The sequence below is a fragment of the Rhinopithecus roxellana genome, chromosome 9, assembly GCF_007565055.1.
Source record: "Rhinopithecus roxellana isolate Shanxi Qingling chromosome 9, ASM756505v1, whole genome shotgun sequence".
In the NCBI taxonomy this organism is placed as follows: domain Eukaryota; kingdom Metazoa; phylum Chordata; class Mammalia; order Primates; family Cercopithecidae; genus Rhinopithecus; species Rhinopithecus roxellana.
Window position 1 is genome coordinate 119803962 of NC_044557.1, and position 21950 is coordinate 119825911.

General features: G+C 34.6%; 1 long non-coding RNA gene across 1 annotated transcript in view; it reads left to right on the top strand.

Moving 5' to 3' along the window:
• The first annotated feature begins 8737 nt into the window (after positions 1 to 8737).
• LOC104682271 overlaps positions 8738 to 21950 on the top strand; it is a 95206-nt gene continuing 81993 nt past the window's right edge. The window contains exon 1 of the long non-coding RNA XR_750675.2: positions 8738 to 8859. This is a non-coding gene — a long non-coding RNA (uncharacterized LOC104682271). The remainder of the gene's footprint in view (positions 8860 to 21950) is intronic.

Below are 21950 nucleotides of genomic sequence, written 5' to 3' on the forward strand. Positions count from 1 at the left end.
TCCTAAGAAAAAAATGCACTGCTAGAATGAACTCCCTAAAAAACAATGGGCATTCCTGTTATCTCCCTTTGCAAATTTCTTTCTTTTCATATGCATCATGACAAGAAGTTACCATAAATTTTGAACATCAAAGTGTATTTGTTCACAAATTGAAATTTGTTTTCAATAAGAGGAATGGGCTTCCCCCAAGAAGGTGAATCTAATACCAGATCTAACCTCTACTCTGCTTACTGTTATTGACAATGTCTGCAGATAATTTTTCTGTTAAAATATTCTAGAATATGTTTCATTTTATTCTTATAACAAATATGGCAAGCTTCCATGTGTTAATTGTTATCTATTTCTTATAAACCCATGGGACTATGACCTTATTAAGGAAAAGGAGTATGTTTTATATTTTATTGAATAATTCACTATAATTTGTACATTAGTTCATATAAAGAGGGTACTCAAATATTTATCAAATGAGTTTTATACTCCACTCATTATCCCTTTTTACCTCATGACACCACAAGAGGGTTGCTACTGTCTTTTTGGCTCTTGACTTAAAGAGAAATTAGGGACAGCTATTCTGGTCATGATTGGTTCATAACTGAAAATATGTCCTAAAATAACCTGATATTAAAAAATGAAGATTCAGAGTTCTTGAAGGTCACAGAGAAGATTGAGAATTATTGATAAACTTTAACATTTTGGTCAATTTTAAGAATAAATTTGTGTTTTATTGGACATTGCTCAATAATGTATTTTAAATTGGGGAGATTTTTATGCATGTGCAAACACAATGAACAAATTGTCCATTTATCTTGAAAAACAAGAATCATGAAATTTTAGAAGCAGAATAATATTTTGCAATAAAAGCTCAAACTTTTCATTTTGCCAAAGAGAAAATTAACACAGAGAAATTTGCACTCCCAAGACCAAAAAAAGCCAGAATTTCAATAGCTGTAAGGGGAACTGAGTGGGATTCCTAGTCAGAAGGGAAAGCACTTTGAGAGAAGTCCTTGAAATACGTATTGCTAATTTCTCCCAGATTGCCATTCTTCTGTTTTTCCTACTAGTTGCACATGATCACTCATCTAAAGACTAGATTTTGAAGCATCCTTTAAAATAAGTATGGCAATGAGATTAAATTGGTTGGGCTTCTTTTCTTCCTGTTTTCATACCTTCCCACCACTTGGGATCCAGATCTAGTTTAAACTGAAAAGGTTAAGCAGAGTTTCCCAATCCCTGGGCTGTGAATCAGTGCCTGTCTGTGGTCTGTTAGGAACTGAACCATACAGCAGGAGGGGAGCAGACAGCAAGGCAACATCACCTCCTGTCATTAGATTCTCATAGGAGCACCAACCCTACTGTGAATTGCGCATGTGAGGGATCTACCTAATGCCTGATGATACAGGATGGAACAGTTTCATCCTCAAACCATGCCCATCCCACCTCCACCACCCTGTCCATGGAAAAATTGTCTTCCATGAAACCAGTCCCTGGTGCCAAGAGGGTTGGGCACAACTGGGTTAAAACAACAATATAGAAGGAAACAGGGAGCCTCTATGAGCTTATGGAGGATAGCTACCTACTTGCCTGAATTGCTTTCTTACACCTGGATTATTGCATAAGGAATAATATTCTGAATGCTTGAAATATTGTATTTTTGGATGTCTTTTGATTGCAGTGTAGTCTGTGCCCTAATATGCCCTCAGGCCAGCTATCCGGATACATAGAACACAGAATTTTAGTGGTAAATGAGCCCTTAAAGAATTCCTGATCCAACCACTTATCTGCTTGCTGATAGATATACAATTAGGCAATTTCATTGAGTACTTGCAAATTCATTGAATACTTCCAAGAGAAATATCTTGCCGACTATTTATCTTGTCATTAACTTACCAAGCTTTCCTCCACTAAAGCATCATGTTAAAAATATATGCCTGTGAGAGCAGCAAATGAAAGTGTACATCACTTAGAGAGAAATTTATGCTGTAGCACTACGTACTGGTCCTCTGAAGCATATATAACTTTCTTCTCCAAAATTAACTTATGTCTTATGTTCTTATAACTGTTTGTTCAAACATGGGATCACAAACAGTTAATGAGTAACTAATTGCTACATAACAGGAACCATGCTTGGACAATATTCTTGTCCTCATGTTTGATTTAAAAAAAACAAAAGTTATTAAAAACAATTAAATTAGCAAGTCTAGTCAACATTACTAAGGCAAAGCACATACTTGTGTTGGGATGTTAAACAGGAGGACCTAACATAATTTGGTGTTGAGAATTCTGAACTTTTTGTTTTGAACTTATTTTTATATGTAAGCTGTTATAGTGGTAAAATACTATTAATTTTGGCTGATCAATGAAATTTTGAGGGCACGAGGAGGAGTGTAAATCAAGACATCATTTTTCATGGTGTAGTGAAAATAATCCTAGTGATAGAGAAAAATAACAAAAGAACTTCATGCACCCTCTTTATGTGTAAGACAGAATGGGGAGGAATCATCGAACCACAACCAGAAGTGAAACAGAAGAACACACAAAAGAAGTTTTTGACTGTCGATCCAGAAAATAATGCCTCTTTCCAAATGGCCCTATCTAAGTTAAGTAAGCAGAACTATATAACTATGTAATGCTTTGAGTGTGTGATTGTCATAACTTTGAGTTTTAGGGTCATTGAAACAATAAAATATTGCGTGTATGTGTGTGTGTGAATGAATCTTATATAGGATGTATCCATTATGATATAGAAAACTCATTTTTATAGATTAAAAATTGATTTCAATAATTTGAAATAACTTATAATAATGAGTTTCATATTACTAGATGTGAGAATTCAGTGAAGGCACTGAATTAGAATGTGACTAAAGGCATATATTGCCTACATGTTTGTTTGAACATTGCAACTCTACCTATTGCTAAGGCAATAGCAATAACAATGATAATAAAGCAGAGAGGAAGAAACAAGTCATTAGTCCTTCATGGTTATCCCTTTAAAGTCATGATATCTGTACTGTAGGATGGTCTGTAAAAATGAAAGAGAGGACAGATGGCAAGGCAGAACCCAGCATAAGTTTGGATGGTATCCACCAGGAGGAAAATGCTTTATAATTGGTAAATACTATAATGAAATATGTTAATTCACATTACAAGGATTTAGAAGTCAAGGCCCATCTGTGTGAAACAAATATCGCCAATAAAGATGTTTTCCCACTTGTGTTATCAAAGGATCAAATAGTAATTTCAATCACAGTTCAGAGACAAGCCATATGTTAAAAGGTCTCTCACATCTCAAAGGCAATAGTGTGTTATGTGGTCATATTTTCAGAAATAATAGGGAAGTTGCTTTCAAGCAATTCTTCATTATTTCCTATTTTCTTTTTCACAGTCTTTTAACTGATCTTATGTGTGTGGTTCTATCTGTTAGTTCACCACAGATTCAGAGGTACCATTGAATCTCTCCAGAATGCCATTGTTAGTTCATAGTTTCTGATTTATAAAGAGTGCAAATGGGATTGATATATTCTGCCCCCACATCAGCCTCTGCCCTTTTTCATTTCCCTTTAAAACATTTCTGGAAGCCTATGAAATCTACAATTATTTCTCTTTGGGCACTTTGCAATACAACTGAAAGTATATTTTGAAACACAGCATTGCTCATGCAAGCATTGCTATTGATTATGCAAAACAAATCTGCCTGTTATGGTGCACGTATTGAAAAAAAAAAAAAAAAAAAAGCTATATTATGTGGACTGTGTTCTCTGTTGATGAAAAACATGTACCTGCTCACAGCTCTGATTCCAAAGGCCCAATTTACTAAAAATTAGTGATCCATCAGATTAATGGGCATAAAGCAATCTGCACTGTTGGCGCCTTGAAATTTCTTGCATCAGTCACCAGATCATGATTTACTAATAGGATTTCAGATCTTACAAAATAGCACAAATCTAACCACATATTAATATTTAATCTGGCATTTTAAGTGCACCTAACAAAAGACCCTAGAGCTGCTGACAGGACCCTAAATTGTGAATTTCTTAAAAGGGAATTGAGCAGGTCCATAGTGATTTCATCAAAAAAAAGAATAAAAAGGAAAAGGAAAATAAATGTGTTTCTAGATTTCATATGTAGACCTCACAAGCCTGGGCTCTCATTTTTCTTAAAAGTATTTATCATGCATTTTTAGGTGCTTTATTAGAGAATCACAAGACTGGATCTAGCGGTTGGCTGCAAAATGTACAATTTGATGACAGCCAATGCATTTTGGTTAATAAATTTTATATTAGACAATTTGTTCCTAAAATAATTCATTGGCACTTCCAAAATGTTGCTAAATGAGAGATGATACAGCCTATAAATCACTTGAATCACCTTATTTCTTGCTTCTAAGTAACTAAATCTGTTCTGTAGTAGTGAGTTGAAGCTTCTTAGTAGGCAAGTGTGTTTGCTTTGCAATCTTAGGTTTACAGCTCTAGATTAACATCAATGCCAAATTCCAGAGATATCCAGATCCATTTCAAATCAGAAAGTGCAAAAGAAGGGAGAGTGACTTTACCTGCTGATGTTATCAATTATATACAATTGTTATATTTAACGAATATGATGAGTATACCAAATAGGTGTTGCATTACTTCCATTTGTTGAAAAAAATCATAATTTATGAAAGATATTTCTGTAATAACAGGATGCCACCTGTAATAACAGAATGTTTATTAGTGCACAAATGAGGGTTATAAATGATGTTGCTTATCTATGAAAAAAACACAAAAGACAACTTATTAGCCAAAGATAAATTGCTCAGCACACTCTCAATGAGATGTTAGGTTTGTCATGAAAAAAAAAAAAAAAAAAAAAAAAAGCCTTTTTATTTGCACAGACCAATGCCTTTACAATCCATTTAAAATAATATACTTGCCACTAGGTGGCTATTTCTGATCAGATCATTTTACCATTTTAATTACATTTTTAATATCCTGGCTGCATAAACAAAGATAAATTACAAACCCTGCACAATCTGGCTGCTAGCTCAGGCATAGTCAGTAATAATATCAGCTTTTGTTTGTGCCTCCTCTAATTAGATTCTGAAATCTAGGCTTTGTCAATCAATAATTTTAATTTTAGAATCGCTTTTTGATCTTGCATTTCATGTTTGTTTGGGAAAATGATCAGTAGGACAAAGCTGATAATTTATGCAGAAACAATCCCTCAGCAGAGCTACATGCACATTCCTCGCCATCAACAGAAGCCTGCAGACTAAGCTTGACACAGGTCTAATTAGCATGCAGATATGTCGCCTCATTGGCAATTCAAATTGCTTTTTTATAATGTACCTCAAATTGTGCTACTCAAACATTGTATTTGATTTCCAAAGCCCCCTGGGCATCCCATAATGTCTCCCTTCATCCTGGGTATGAAGCATTTATTGAACAGTCTGCTGAGACTGGCTGTCTTTTCGAAAACACCCAAACATCGTATTCCTGGGACCAGCTTTTCTTCTTGTCAGAGAGCAACTTGTTCTTCTGCGGAATTCCTTGTGCCACATTTGTAGGTTTAGAGATGACATGCTACCTCATGAGTTGCTTCTCCCACGTGGTTGATCTATAGAGGGCTTCACTCCTGTGCCACTCATTTTTAAAGTGGGGGAGAATGTCTGGTAAGCACACATTAATATGCAGCACATAACCACATCTCTGAATGCCAGTCCTCCATTCTTCATTAAACAAAAATGGCTGGATTGCAGGGATTGTTTTTCCTTTCTCCCACATACTTATGCACACATGCTCACATTTGCTTTCTTGGGCACACCTACATGCACACAACTACATCACGCGCATCTACACACCTATGCAAGATACCCACAGCACATGATTGTCAGGATGGAGTTATGTGTGAAAGTTGTCTGCTGCACACATGACAAATAAGGGGATTCCAGCATACACTGGGGCTTTTTAAAAATTCCTTTTTTTTTTAACCATGCAGCAACAAGTGGCAGAATCAATGGTGTACAGTTATTCAGCAATGTAATTCATTTCACTGGCTTTGGCTCTTAGCCAGATCCGCCATCTGTCTCTAGCTCTCTCTCTCCCCCGCTCTCTCCCTCTCCCTCTCTTTCGCTTGAATTTGTCCTACATTTCGTAATGTTACGTGCCTGCCATCCTTATCCTATGCCAGAGATACAACACCAGTCTCACCCCCATTCCAGCGTGGAATTCTCTGAGTTCGGTGGCACTTGGGATATTCCACTTCAGTGCCATGGGAAGAAAATGGTAAGCAAAAAGCAAAAGGAATAATGCAAAAAAAAAAAAAAAAAAAAAAAAAAAATTTATAATGTTCTGGTATCCAATTGCTCCTGCTTCAGCCTTTTATCGAAAGCCTTGAGATGGATCTGCCTCATCCAGGAAGTTTTCCTGCTTCGTTAGAGTATCTTCGTTTTCTTTATCAGACGCTGGCTGGCACTCCACGCCAGTGCACGGCTCCATGGAATGCCTGCTGTTGGACACTTGCAGAGCTCTGCCACCAAGCAACCTCCTGCATTGGAAATCGGGGGACTACTCCAGGATCTTATGCGTGCTTGCTGTTTGAAGCTGCAGAAAAGTGAATAATCAATTAAGTATTGATTTCTTGTAAGATTTGGTAAATTTCAAAGGCAAGACAAAGAGGATGGCTTAAGGAAACACTGCAGGGACTTGGCGTAAATTAGACAACTAACGGAAGTGCAGAATAAAATAACACCTCAACTGAAGATTTCCTTGGAAGAATTAGCACTAGCTATTGGAAGGCAATGGTGGATTTAATCAAAACAGCAGGCATGCAAGAATTTTACCCGTGAACCAGAAAAAGGAGCTAATTATAACCACCTTTTTAATGGAGCTAATTTGACTGAATGGATGCAAATGTGCTTTATTTATGGATGAAGAAGCAAGCCTTACTGCATGATCTTGGGATCATCGGATCTGCTAAGCTTTGCAGCTCCTGTTACCTTCAGTACATTTTTTTTTTATTTCCGGAGAAGGTATTTATATGTAAACAACAGCTAACCATGCAAAAGATTCATCGGAACAAGATACTGTAGTATATGAGATATAATCATAATTTTGCAGGCTCTCAGGATTTCCTCTAACTTGGAGGTTTTGCAACCTTTGTGTGCAATGGGTTATGGTAAACAATAAATGAATGATGCTAAAGTGTTGTGATTTTTCAATGTGTAGTTTATTAATTTTAGCTTTCTTAACATGTTGATTCTGAATTATTTGCAATAAATCCATATGAAAGAAAGGGAATTGTTGGGTGGGGTTTTTTAATGCATTTGCAGTCTTCTTAGAGATCGGAATGTGTAGGTCCCACCAGCCCATGAGCTCTGTAATTATAAAAGAATGGTAAAAAATTTGACAATTTGAAGAATTGGTTTTATAATGGGAACAATGTGTTACAATCAGTAAAAGGAGACTTGTTATGTTTTCTGTCTGTGTAGAATGTTCTTGAGTGGTTAACTCCTCTGTTGCTGATGAGAAGTAAATATCAGGACTGGCAATAAGCAGAGATTGTAATGACAATGCTTTGTTCCTACGCATCCTCATATTTCAAGCTAAAGTGCATTTTAAGCATTTCCTTCTATTTCTATTATTTTCCTTTCCATTTTTGTTCTTTTCATCATTTTTTCTGTCTTGCAATCTACGTTCCCTGAGCAACCATAGGAACCAAGTTACATTAAGCTTCAACACAAAGACCTTGTAAGAATAATGAATCCTCATTTGCATCGACATTTGTATTCAGATTTGCCAGGCTATAAACTTGGCAGATCAAGCGGAATATTAAGTAGAGGCTTCCATGGTAAATTGTGGCTCTTGAAATTGCTAACTACCCCCTCCCCTTTTTTTCTCTCTCTATCTGTGATGGCAGGTGAAGTCTCATGACTACTTGCTTCTTAAGAAGCGTATTGGCTCCTTCATCTTTCATTATATGATGTCAGTTTCAAGCAGAAGACGGGCAAAGCCAGTAGTAGGTGTTCTAGTTGAAGGTACAAAATGACATGGGACTGGAGCATTAATTCTAGAGTCCATATATCACAAGAGGTGTCTTTAAGTAGTTGAAGCTGTAAGAAAACTAATTCTCATGTGTGGGCTAAGGTTTGATCTTTCTGGTATGTTCAAAATGCATTAACCTCATGAAAGTTCACACTCATTTTTTAAAGCTTCTAAAGGTTGGAGGAGGACCAAGGTAGCTCTTTACTCACAAAATAATTCAGTTACACCATTCTGAGTCATCCTCACTGATCTGCTCATGCCCATTCTTGAAATATTTCAAATGCCTCATTCTATTAAGCCTCCATGGATTGACTGACTTAATCCTGAGTCTTGCTTGATTCTGAAATGGTAAAGTAGGAATAGTTACACTTACTGCAAGCAAACTTTTAAATTCAGCAATATGACCTATAAGGTCATTTCTACAACACAGCCAACAATGGGGTGAAAAATGTAGACTTTAATTTTCATGCTTGGTCCACCCTATGTGATGCCAAACAAGTGAGTAATCGGAAACATTTGTGCATAACTTAATTTTTCATGCATTACCCCAGTGTTTCAGATTTCTGTAAACAGAGCCTAAATCTATGACCTATTAACAAACTCTCACTTCTTGCCATCCCTTTTTCTCTCTAGAACCTTTCGCTAGTGGGGAGCAATAAAACATATTAGAACTAATAAACTTACAATGGACATTTAATCGTGATTTTTCTTTTTATTCTATTTTTTAAAATGTAAATAGAGTAAATGATAACATGTAGACTGAATTTATCATAAAGACATTTTCTTATGGTATATTGCAAGGAACTATGAACTTGTAGTAACTACTATAAGCAACTGACAAGTAACTCTTACTCTAGGTTGAGGTAAAGTTTAATTGTATATGGAAAAAAAATGGAGAATGTTTCATGAAAGATGCTAGAGTTTTTTTTGAAAAACATACCAGCAAATATGTAGAATGAGGAGTCATACTTTATAAGCTCCCATAAACTTGTAAAAATATGTATAATAATCTTTCCATAGTGTACACTGGTATGATATTAATAAATCACAATGCAGCACATTTTAAAGTAGGGTTTTAGCTATTTTTCTTAGTATCAGGGTTTTAAATCTGAGAAGAAAAATGTAAATTATGACTTTTTGGGAAACTATATGCTTGTATTCCACAATCGAACTTTTAAAGAAAATAAACTATTAGATAGTTTGGTACTAAGTACCCCTGTACTGAAAAACAAGAGTATTGCCACTACCTGGCAATATTGTACTTTTATATCTACTCTTTTATGTGAAAAAGGTGGAAGCATGATAACTAGCATCAAGTTGCCTTGATCTAATAATAAAAGTAATCTCTGATTACTATCAGAATTAGAAACAATATTTACATGGAACTCTTTTTCTAGGGTATCTGATGACGAAGTGTAACCATCAGCTTGAAAACACAATGCAAACAAAGATTAGAGACTGACATATTAGTTTGAAACAATGTTGTTTATACATGTGAAACAAAGACATGACTGCATCATTTTTAACCTATATTTGCTGTTTCATATAAATCTGAAATTCAATTGATTAGGCTTCAAAACAATATTGTTTTCTAATAGATGGTATTGATCATTTTATTTTAAAAAAGTAAGAATACATTTGGTCATATTCAAAGAATATATTTTGGTTGTCATTCAAATAAAATTTAGAAAGGAAAAGATTTACATTTATACGTTTCTTCAGCACTGCCCATCAATTTGAAACTGTCTTCTTTAATAAATGCTAATGATTTGGTTGATTACGTTTGTGCATGTACTTACCAAGCAGTTTTGGGAGTCAACACACTGATGAACCTCTATCAAGAAGAGAAATTATAGCATTAGCTCATTTGCTTTCTAAATAGCAGGAGTGAAAATTCTATCCAAAATAATATTAATGATACTGTTTTAGCATCCGCACAGAAAAGCATGTACAATTTCTTATCAGTGTTTTGTAGATATGGTTCATATTTATTGGCTATTATCTCTTCCTTCTGTGTAGGAATACAACTGGGTACATATTTTAAACCAGAAAATCAAAACCAAAACCAAAAACAAACTAAAATGCCCACTTAAAATTGAAGTGTCTCATCCAGGTTTGAGAAGGGAGCAAGCCTATTTGTGCCCCTTGCATAGGAAAATAGCACGATGACATAAGTTCAGGGCAATTTCTCTGTGTTGTCTTTCTGTTTCTATTAGAGGATTTTTTACTAACTGGTCAAAATGCACATTACCATTACATTTTTCCCACCATACCTTATGTAGCCACTGTTATACTAACTAGTAAGGTTGTTAGCCAGAGGAACAACACCCAGAAAACAGGGCGGGGCATTCCAGGGCCAGTAAGTCCTTGTCCTGTATAGATTAGAGAAGTGGAGCCCCATGTGTGTTAAACCGAGAACTTGAGCCTTGCTGAATTTAACATTAATGTGTTTTGTTGGTCTTTTTAGTAGGGTAGCTGAGGGCTTTGCCGTATTTATAAAGCACTCAGAATTGTAAGACTTAGGCCACAACATTTAGAACACATTCATCACTTGACCGTTAAAGTCAGTTTAATATTTTCACTTTTACTAAGAAGGAAATAATCAACAGCACTGTTTTGATTACATTTTCTTCATTTTCTTCTACCCAAATAATGAAGGGGAAATTTCTAGACCTATAAGAATATACATGCATATATCTTTGAATATATAAAATTATAAAAATAAACATATTTATTTAAGTAGTTATATATGAACTATATAAATATATAAAATATTTATGTATAAACAGGATAGATATACAAAATAGGGTAGTTTATTCTCAACTATAGGAAGATATGTAGACAGATATAGATAGATACATATCTATATACATATAGATATTTATATGATGTCAATCTCAAGTAGAAGAAAGGAAAGCCAGTAGTAGGTGCTCTAGTTGAAGATACAAAATGACATGCGACTGGAGTATTAATTCTAGAGGCCATATAAAGATATTTATATCTATATGTGGATAGATAGATACAGATATAATTGCTTTCCTCTCAGATTTTAAATTGTATATACATCATTGCTACTTAGAGAACTATTAACAGTTCATCACTACAAATTCTTTCAATTAAGAATAGAAAATGTGTGTGTACTTATATGGTATATGTATTTGTGTACATATACATGACCAAATGTGTTTGATGGTAAAAATGGATGATATATATATACACACACACACACACACACACACACACAGACCCCAAGACATGAAGAAATCAAAGTAGAAGATAGAAAAAATCCCCAAAGCATAGGATCAAATAAAAATTATTCTCACTTTTGGTATCACCTGACAGTCTCTATAATTAAATAAAAACACAGGCTAAATTTTTATGTTTAAATACTTAGTCTGATCCTTTTATAATTCATAGAAGAGGCCATTCCAGGAATAAATAGAAAGACTTACTAATATTTCAGTAATTTTGAGATCATATGGAATATTGTACTTCAATCAAGAAGAAAAATTCTATGACGATTACAATGACATGAAATAATTAAATTAATGTGTATTTAATTCTTTGTCTTAAGAGTTCCTTTTAAATACTAATTACTTAAAAATTAATTGGAGCAAGATTTTATATGTCATATCTACTTTGTGTTACCATTTGTTACTGTAAAATAATTTTAAATAATCATTCAAATCTTTTTTATAATAGTCTTATTTCTAAATATACTGAAAATTGTTAAGTATAATGATCCTCATCTAGGTAGCTGTATGAAAACAGTAAAAATTCTTATTTTTATTTCAACTACTATCTTCATCAAACTAGACTACATTCTTTCCCAGACACCTGAGACATAAATCAGACATCCCTCCCTCTTTTCTCTCTACAAGGACTTACCTACATCCACTTCAATTTTTTTTTCAATAAAATATTCACCGATTGACTACTGTCTCACCTATTGGACATTCTGACATTAGTAGGCAAGTCCCAATTTCAGGACCCAACTTGAAATGGACAGCCTCTCAGAAAAACATTTTTTTCTAATTTTCTAATTTTGATTAATCTTCCAAGACAGTGGGCTAGGTTAGTCAGCTGTAATGTGGGAAGGGCTTCCTGCCCTAAATTTTAAAATATCACCCAACGAACTTCACAGTTTCCTCTGAAGGTACTACTCATTCTCCGTTTGTTCATATAGGTAATCACATCTCAGCTGAGTCAGTTTCACATCTTCAATCAATGACTGTGTTCTTTACTCCTTAGTTCTCTTTCAAAATGAATTTACCTTCTTCCTCCTTCACTAAACTATTTATCATTTTGAATATTTTATACTGTCCCCTAACCTGTTCTTTTCATTGCTATTAATGCTGAAAAGTGCCCTTTACTTTAGGAATCTGACCTCTTTCATGAAGCTTTACTGAAGAAGTAGCTATAAAATAAAACTATTTCTCCCATTTTCAAACAGCAAAATGTACAGCAATCATGAATTACATGTACATGATATATATTCATTCATTGTCATCTTCCCATATCATCATATAAGCTATTATATATATATATATATATATATATATATATAAAACAATGCAACACAGATGCGTGGAGCCTCTGTTTTGTGTCATGCACTTTTATAGAAGCTTTATGACTATAAAGGTGAGCTAGACAGAGAAGGTAAGCAAACTGTTAAAGTAGTAAACAATATGAAAATCTACTAAGGAAGATATACACAATCTTACAGTTAGACATTTTGTTCATTCTTATGCACATATGGAAGGTCTTTGGGAATTCAAATGACAATTCAAAATGCTACCTAAATAAATCATAAACTTTCTATTCTATTTCCATTTGGTAACCGTGTGGTGGTTCAACTATCCTTAGCAATGACAGCTTAGAACAGACAACTTTACACTATTAAAAATCACTGAGATTATAACAGCTTTTGTTTATGCAGATTATAGTTAATAACATCTATCATATTATAAAATAAAACAGAAATTATATTTTAAAATTATTCCTCCATTAATTTAAAATAACAACTATAAACACATTAAATGTTAACATAAACAGTATACTATACTAAAACAATGATATTTTTCAAAATAGAAAAGCAAGGAAAATGTCACTGTATTATACTTTAGCAAATCTTTTTAACATGGCTTAATACAAGATGCTGAATTATAATATCTGTTGTTACATTTAGTCTTGCAAAATGTTATTTGGGTTGTGGTTATGAAGAAAATACACATTTCCACAAATATATAATTGAAAAAAATGAAGGACATTTTAGCAAACTTTTCAGTTAATTGTAGATTACATCAAACATCAACAAGTAGTCATTTCTTAAAAGTTAGTTGCAACAGGCAATGAGAAACCGTATCAATGAATACTTCACTCTTAGGTTAAAATCTATCATCTATCTTGCATTTTTAATGGATCTTTGACCCATGTATAATTTTGTAGCATCATGAATTGGTCTTCTATTAAATATTGGTTCACTGAGTTATGCAAATTTTGATACATTTCATTCTCTAGTATCAAACAATAATCACATGTATTAATATAACTTCTAGGATCTTATCAGAAATATCATTAAGTATTGGCAATCTGTCATGCTCATGGTGGCAGGTATAAATTCTCCAAAATTCTAATTCTCCTTGAATGTTAAAATCTTATCATTGACAACAAACACTGTGAGTTGTTTCACTTGTTGTAGATATTCAAGTAGATATTTGTATAAAAGGGGCTATTTCAGCTCAAACTGAATTACACAACTCCTTTACCTCAAAGTAGCCATCACAGTTAGTACTTCAGTGTGTAGCACAAGTTCTTTATGGGCACTTCCCATTTTGTCACATAAAGTATTAAAAACATACATAACTAAGAGAAAACATTTAATTAAAGTAGTTGCTTCTTCAAAGAGCAATAACATTATTATTATTTTTGTTTAAGTGGAAGTGTATCATCTTTGCCCAAAATGAAGAATACAATGATTTCTAGCAAAGTTTGGTGCTGTTGATTCATGCTAAAAGGTCAAGACTACTAAGGTTCTAGCACTGCAAGCAAATTTCAACCCAATGAAAAAAAGTAAATAATAAAAGTATTGATATAAAAGTGATTTTGGACCTCAAGGACTCCTTAAAAATATGTCAGGGCTCCTCAGAGGTCTGGGCCTATGCTTTGATATATACATATATACACATATACATCATATGTATATATGTACATATATGTACATATATACATTATACGTATATATGTATATATACACATATAAGGTTCTCATAGTGTACATACTTGTTTATATGTATACATATACATTTTGTTTAATCCTTTCAAAAATTCAATGCACTATCACCATTTTTTAAAAAGAGAACATTACAGCTGCCTTTAATGACTTTTTCAAGGTCAAAAGACCTATAAATGGCAGAATCCAGATTTATATCCAGATTTTCTGAAGTTTAATGTTCTCATTTTACCATAGATGTTAAAAATAACTCTTTCACAGCCTCCTCTAATTTAAGGAACAGTGAACAAGTCCTGTACCGTCAGCTTGTTAGCAAGTCTCTATTTAAACACTATGAGAAAATGATATGTATATGTATAAATCTTATTTCAAATCCTTTATGGCATGGCAGTCCCACATTATATCTATTTCATCCCTGTTCAAAATTGCACTATAATCATGTGATATTCCTCATCATGCCTAGTTTTCTTAACTGCCATAATGATTGATAGCTGATTTGGTCATTATATTGGCTAAAATATCACCAACCAGTTCATGGTCCAGTTATTTCAACATTCAAAATGATAATTTCAAATCAGTGTTGTGATCTGTTCAACTGCATACAGGTCAGCTTTAACTGTGTTGACTAAGAAAAACTTACCTAAATCTTAGGGGTTACAGGAATACAGGAAACAGAAGTTTAAAAAATAATTTCTGCAATTTATGAAGTGCTCTTGCATAAAACTTTTCATGTAAAGGCAACAGAAGCCCTGAATACTAGCCTTGATGCTAACTAGTTAGCTATGTTAAAAAAAAATATTTACCATGGGCCGGGCGCGATGGCTCATGCCTGTAATCCCAGCAGTTTGGGAGGCTGAGCCGGGTGGATCACGAGGTCAGGAGATCGAGACCATCCTGGCTAACACGGTGAAAACCCATCTCTAACAAAAACAATTGCCAGGTGGGGTGGCAGGTGCCTGTAGTCCCAGCGACCTGGGAGGCTGAGGCAGGAAAATGGAGTGAACCTGGGAGGTAGAGCTTGCAGTGAGCCAATATTGCGCCACTGCACTCCAGCCTGGGCGACAGAGCAAGACTCTGTCTCAAAAAACAAACAAACGGCCGGGCGCGGTGGCTCAAGCCTGTAATCCCAGCACTTTGGGAGGCCGAGACGGGCGGATCACGAGGTCAGGAGATCGAGACCATCCTGGCTAATACGGTGAAACCCCGTCTCTACTAAAAAATACAAAAAACCAGCCGGGCGACGAGGCGGGCGCCTGTAGTCCCAGCTACTCGGGAGGCTGAGACAGGAGAATGGCGTCAACCCGGGAGGCGGAGCTTGCAGTGAGCTGAGAGCCAGCCACTGCACTCCAGCCTGGGCGGCAGAGCAAGACTCCGTCTCAAAAAAAAAAAAAAAAAAAAAAAGTATTTACCATCACCAAGCCTTGGTTTCCTTGTCCATATGATGAGAGAGAATTACTACATGATGTTTCTCTTCTATTTTAATATTGTATAATTGTGCATAGAAAAAAGTACACCTCCCCTTGCGCATTCATGATTTTCTTAATTTAAAGTAAGTATTCTTTTCATGCCAGTCTGACTTCACACTCTATAGTGAAATCTTTAAAATCCAATTAATTGCCCAGATTTACAAGTGAAAGTTTTATAGAAGCACTTTATCGGCCTCTTAAACCTCCTTAAAGTATGATGTTTAAAAAAATATACTCAGACACTCTCTGTTTTCTTTCTCTAAATAAAAATGAAATTGTTTTTATAATTGTTTTATAATATTTATTATAAATTTGATAAATGGAGATTGATTTCCTCTTTTAAAGATGAAGGATAATCCATCCTGAAATATTAATAAGAAATCTTCAGAGCAATGTTAGGGTGGGGAGAGGCAGATAGGCAAGTTTTTTGTTTGTTTGCAATTATTGAAATTATAGAGGCAGAATCCTTCCAGAGACAGAAATATAATCACAATTATCTGGTCTGTAAAGAAATTGTTTTTATTTCTGTAGCCAAAGGACAGCAAATTATAGGTATTGGGAGTCCTTTTTATAGAGAACCTTATTTTGTGTATATATAGTATTTGTTATTTACAACATTTCCCCCTTCTATCTAATATTGGAATCAGAGACATCCTATTAGCAACTAGAATGTGTTTTAAAATTAGACTGTGCTCTGAAACCTGGGCTTTGCTGCTTGCAAACTACGGGAGTGTGATCCGGTGTTTTGCCCTTGCTAAATCTTAATGGAAGACAATAAACCAGTTCTCTCTAAGCTACTGAGAGACATGCAGGCAGTATCTTCATGGTCAGGTCACTGCTGTGCCTTCCATACAGCTTACGCTACCTCTGGATGGTGAGAAGGTGGGATGGCACATCGTAGGCAATCAATGCACAGCGGTTTCCCTAGGCTGTTCATGCTATCCCTGAAGCTAAACTGTGAACTTGTAAAACATGGAAATGGCACCTTGATTTGTGGAGTAATGTGGGGACATGGTTATAAAAATATTAACTGAAGATAGCAAGCAAAAGTTTTATAGCCATTATTTCAACTGTATACACAAAACAAGCACTGGGGAGAGGCCATTGTATGTTTCTCATTAGGTGACTGTTCAAATAAGTTAAGGTACATCCAAACAATAAAATACGATGTAGCAATTAAAATAATAATGTAGTACTTTAATGCGTTTATACGGAATAATTTCCAAGATACGTTAAATAAAAAAGCAAGGTGTAGAAGAATGTATATAATATACTCCTATGTATGTAAAGATATGTAGAGTAAGGCTGGGTGCAGTGACTCACGCCTGTAATCCCAACACTTCAGGAGGTTGAAGCATGCGAATCTTCTCATAACAGGAGTTCAAGACCAGCCTGGTCAACATGGGGAAACTTCTTCTATACTAAAAATACAAAAATTAGCTGGGCACACTGGTTCACGCCTATAATCTCAGCTACTTAGGAGGCTGAGGCAGGAGAATCACCTGAACCCGGGAGGCGGAGGTTGCAGTGAGCCGAGATCATGCCACAGCACTCCAGCGTGGGTGACTGAGCGAGACTCAGTCTCAAAAAAAAAAAAAAAAAAAAAAAAAATACGTGTGTGTGTGTGTGTGTGTATGTATATGTATATACATATAGCAGTATCCCTATCTTCCAGGGCACTTTCCAAGACACTGCAGTGGATGCCTGAAACCTTGGATAACACTGACCCCTGTATATCCTATGTGCTTTTTTCCTGTACTTACATACCTATGATAAAGTTTAATTTATAAATTAGGTAGAGTAAAAGATTAACAATCATAAAATAGAAAAACTATAAAAATATACTGTAAAAAATAGTCATGTGAATATGTTCTTTCTCAGTTTCTCTCAAAATGCTGTAATATATTTGGACCTTGAGCTGAAATCACAGAAAGCAAAACCATGAATAAAGGGGAACTACTGTACATGCATTTAATGGAATATGTAAATAACAATGCAAGGATCACAAACTAATAAAAACAGTTGTCTCTGTAGGAAAGAGCTTAATTTTCACTGCATATGCTTTTGCATAGTTTGTTGCTTTTTAAACATGAGTACACTAATTTTAAGATAGAGAATAGTAAATGTTTTGATGTAAAATAGAGATGATTTATGTATTTATAAGGCAAATCCTTGATATACTCTCCACCCAAAAACAAAACAAAAGTTGTCAAAAGATCAATTTGTCATGAATTGCTTATATCTTATAAAACCAAAGAAAAGTTATTTTTAAAAATTTCAACCAACGAATGCATTAATTTAAAACAGACAGAGCTATAAATGCAGAACAGACAGAGTCAAAGTATACTGTCAAAAGGATTGCCAGATAAGATATAGTATTTTTATTTTCTAACTCGGTCAATGCTAATTGCTGGAAGGTGAAAAGTGTTCTCAATTCTTAAGATTATAGAGGCCATTTTATACATACATATATATACACACACACAGAATTATATATATAAATCTTAATGTTTGCATTGAATATATATAATCATTATTTACATAATTACATATAATGTAATATAATATATATATTTGCCATTTATATTTATATGAATGGCATATATATGTCATTTGCCATTGTGTATATATATATATAATGGCTACTTATTTGGCCATTATTTGCCATTATATATATATATATGCCATTTATTTGGTCATATATTTATATTTTATATATATACACACACATATATAATGGCTATACATATATCTATAAAATGGAAATATATATTCAATGTCAAACACATATAGAATACATTGAATATATAATTGAATATATATTGAATACATATATAGACTATATATTTATATATAGTCTATATATATTTAATGTACATTGAACATATACATTGAATATATATAGCCATTATATATCTTTATAATGACTACGTATATATTCAATGTCAAACATTAAGATATTTTCAGGGAGTCCATTTTCTATTATTGTTTAGGTGAAATACAGTATGCTATTTTATTTGGAGTTTTTAAATGATGTTTTCGAAGTTAGACAAAAATAATAATAAAAGATCCTCCCAGGTTTAAGGTATTAAAAGTTTATGCAACATGTAATCTGGCTCCAATCTATCTTTTCAAATTTATATTCCCATACTTTCTTGTTATCCCACTATGTTGCCAACAAATTAATTCTTCCTATGGTTTAGCAAACATGCCTTACCTGCTGAATACTCATTCAGCACTGACTTTTATACCTTTCTACCAATGTTAAAGGGGCTCATGGATCTGAAATGTCAAGAGGCATTTTACTCTAACTGCTTCAGTTAAAAGGTTCTTTTCCTTCTGTGATCTCATTTGCAGAGTGCTTGTTTTACAATACATTCTATTACCAGAATGTGTGCACTTGTCAGTGTCCCTAATGGATAAATAGAAACACCATGAAAGTAGGAAGCAATCATTTCATCCAAATCTTTAATTGCTGCGTGTGCTCCAGCAGCCTGGCCTAGTATCTTCACAGAGGTTATAACCAACAGAGTTCAATAGATGTGTGCGTGAATGGTAATGGATAGTTCAGTTCCTCTGAAGGTTAAATTCCAATCAACTTTGAATCTTTCAAGAAATAGCCACCTCGACTCAACATATAGTAATACCGATTTATAGTTTAAAATAGCCTTTATATTGATCTTCAACCATATTCTTTCCAGGCTAAAGTAAAAATTAAATTCCAAGTGCTTTACTTAATATTTCTATTTTATTTTCTAATTCCTTAATACTCCTTGCATTGCTTTTACTAGCCCCCAACTTCTTCAATTGTTCTTTAGGCTATGGAGTGCAGAGGGAGTATTATATTCTAGTGAATTAAGTCAGTGATGAATGATTTAATTCTTCATGTTCAATGACTTTTGAGTTTTCTCTGACTTTTATATCTTAAAGTATTTCTCTCATATACTGGGTAACAGATGGTAGTAATTATTTTTTAACTAAAACTAAAACATTGGACACTTTATGCCAGACCCTTCTTTGATTTTTAAAAATATTCTTCGGTGGAATATTTGGGAAACCACTAAGTTAACAGTATCCATAGAAGTTGTAATAAGAATAGCTAACACCTGAAAGTTAATTAGTATGTGCAAAGGATTGCTCACAGAACTTTAGCTATATAAATTCAACGTAACATCTCTTTGAGAAGCTTCCATTTAATATGGTTTAGCTCTGTGTCCCCACTCAAGTCTCATGTTGACTGTAATCCCCAGTTTCAGGGGAGGGACCGGGCGGGAGGTGTTTGCCTCATGCGGGAGGACTTCCCCTCCTTGCTTTTCTCATCGTAATGAGTCAGTTCTCACGAGATCTGGTTGTTTGAAAGGGTGTAGCGTTTCCCCCATTACTCTCTCTTTCTTCAGTCAGCCATGTGAAAATGTGCTTGCTTTCCTTCAACTTTCTGCCATGATTGTAGGTTTTCTGAGATGTCCCCAGAAGCAGAAGCCTGCAGAGTCCACAGAAACGTGAGCCCGTTAGAACTATTTTCTTTGTAAATTACCTAGTCTCAGGTATGTCTTTATAGCAGTGTGAGAACAGACTAATACACCATTATTATTCAGATGTTCATGATGAGAAAACTGAAATATAGAGAAGTTAAAAAACACATCAAAAGTCACACAACTGCTGCATGAGGGAGCTGGAATTAACACAGGAAAAGTCCTTCAGAGCTCATGCTCCTAACTTTTGTGCTAACTGGAAACTCATGTTAGATATTAAGCCATTTTTGGCCGGGTGCGGTGGCTCAAGCCTGTAATCCCAGCACTTTGAGAGGCCGAGACGGGCGGATCACGAGGTCAGGAGATCGAGACTATCCTGGCTAACACGGTGAAAACCCGTCTCTACTAAAAAATCCAAAAAGAAACTAGCCGGGCGACGTGGCGGGCGCCTGTAGTCCCAGCTACTCGGGAGGCTGAGGCAGGAGAATGGCGTGAACCCAGGAGGCGGAGCTTGCAGTGAGCTGAGATACGGCCACTGCACTCCAGCCTGGGCGGCAGAGCGAGACTCCGTCTCAAAAAAATAAAAAAAGATATTAAGCCATTTTTATGCCCTGATACTAAAACTGAGCTGTTAAACTCCTTTAATTCTACCACATAGACATTTGATAATGTTTTCCTACACTTTTTTCATATTTTCAAGTCTTTGAGGTAGGATAGAATCTAAAGTCACAATAGATTTCAACCAGTGTTCCTAATGAACACATTTCCCTCACATCATGTAGAATTCTCTCACTTCTGGCACTGCATGTTGATTTTTAAAATAATTCCTCTGGGAGTTCTCTCAATGTACAAGAAACAGAACTGCAACTAGTCTGTGGAAAATGAGAAGTTTATCCTAGGGCCCTAAAATTTAGAGCATATAAGCTTTTAAAATAACAATTTTAAAATGTTACCATATCATTAGCAGAGGTCATGAATTAAAATAGGAGCATTAGTGCCACATCAAAGATGACTGAGCAGCTCCACCTCCAATGTAAGCACAGAATATAAAGATATAATTAATAAAAAAAAATTAAGCAAGCTAAAAAGAAAAAGTCAGTGCTAGGAAATAAAAATAAGAAACTCACAGCCAGAGTTGTAAGTAACCAAGCTCCTATCCTTGGGGTCAAGGAGGATCCTATTAGATTTAGGCTCTAACACACAATGATTGTTATTTTAATGGTCATGTAGGGATAAAAGAGAAAAAATCTTGAGTCTGGGGTGAGGCGGGGAGCATAAAGCTGGAACCTTTGTAGTCTGGATCCATTATCATTCTAGAAAATTAGTAGCTCAGGGAAGTAGATGGGGACCTATCTCTGCGTGGGACCCTGTATGGAATTAAAAAATAAAGTCATTTGAAAATAAACTAAAATGCAAAGCCTATACCATACAAATATGTGGAGTTTGAATTTATATTGCTCAAAATATGGTTATCTCAAACTGAGAAATTAAGATAAAACTGCCATCAAAATATGAAAGCTATTCTTCATTCGGGCCTTAAGCATTAACCATCAACGTCTTATTCCAAGGGACTTAGGGTGGGAAGGGTGAATGAATCAACTCTAATAGAAAATGAATTCATAATAAAAAGAATCACAAACTATACAATAAAATAGACTTATAATAATGAGACAAATAATTTGAAAGATGATACTATACAAATATTAATGAAAGAAACAAAATTGCAATAGAAACCTTAATAACAGTTCACTCTGAAGAATAG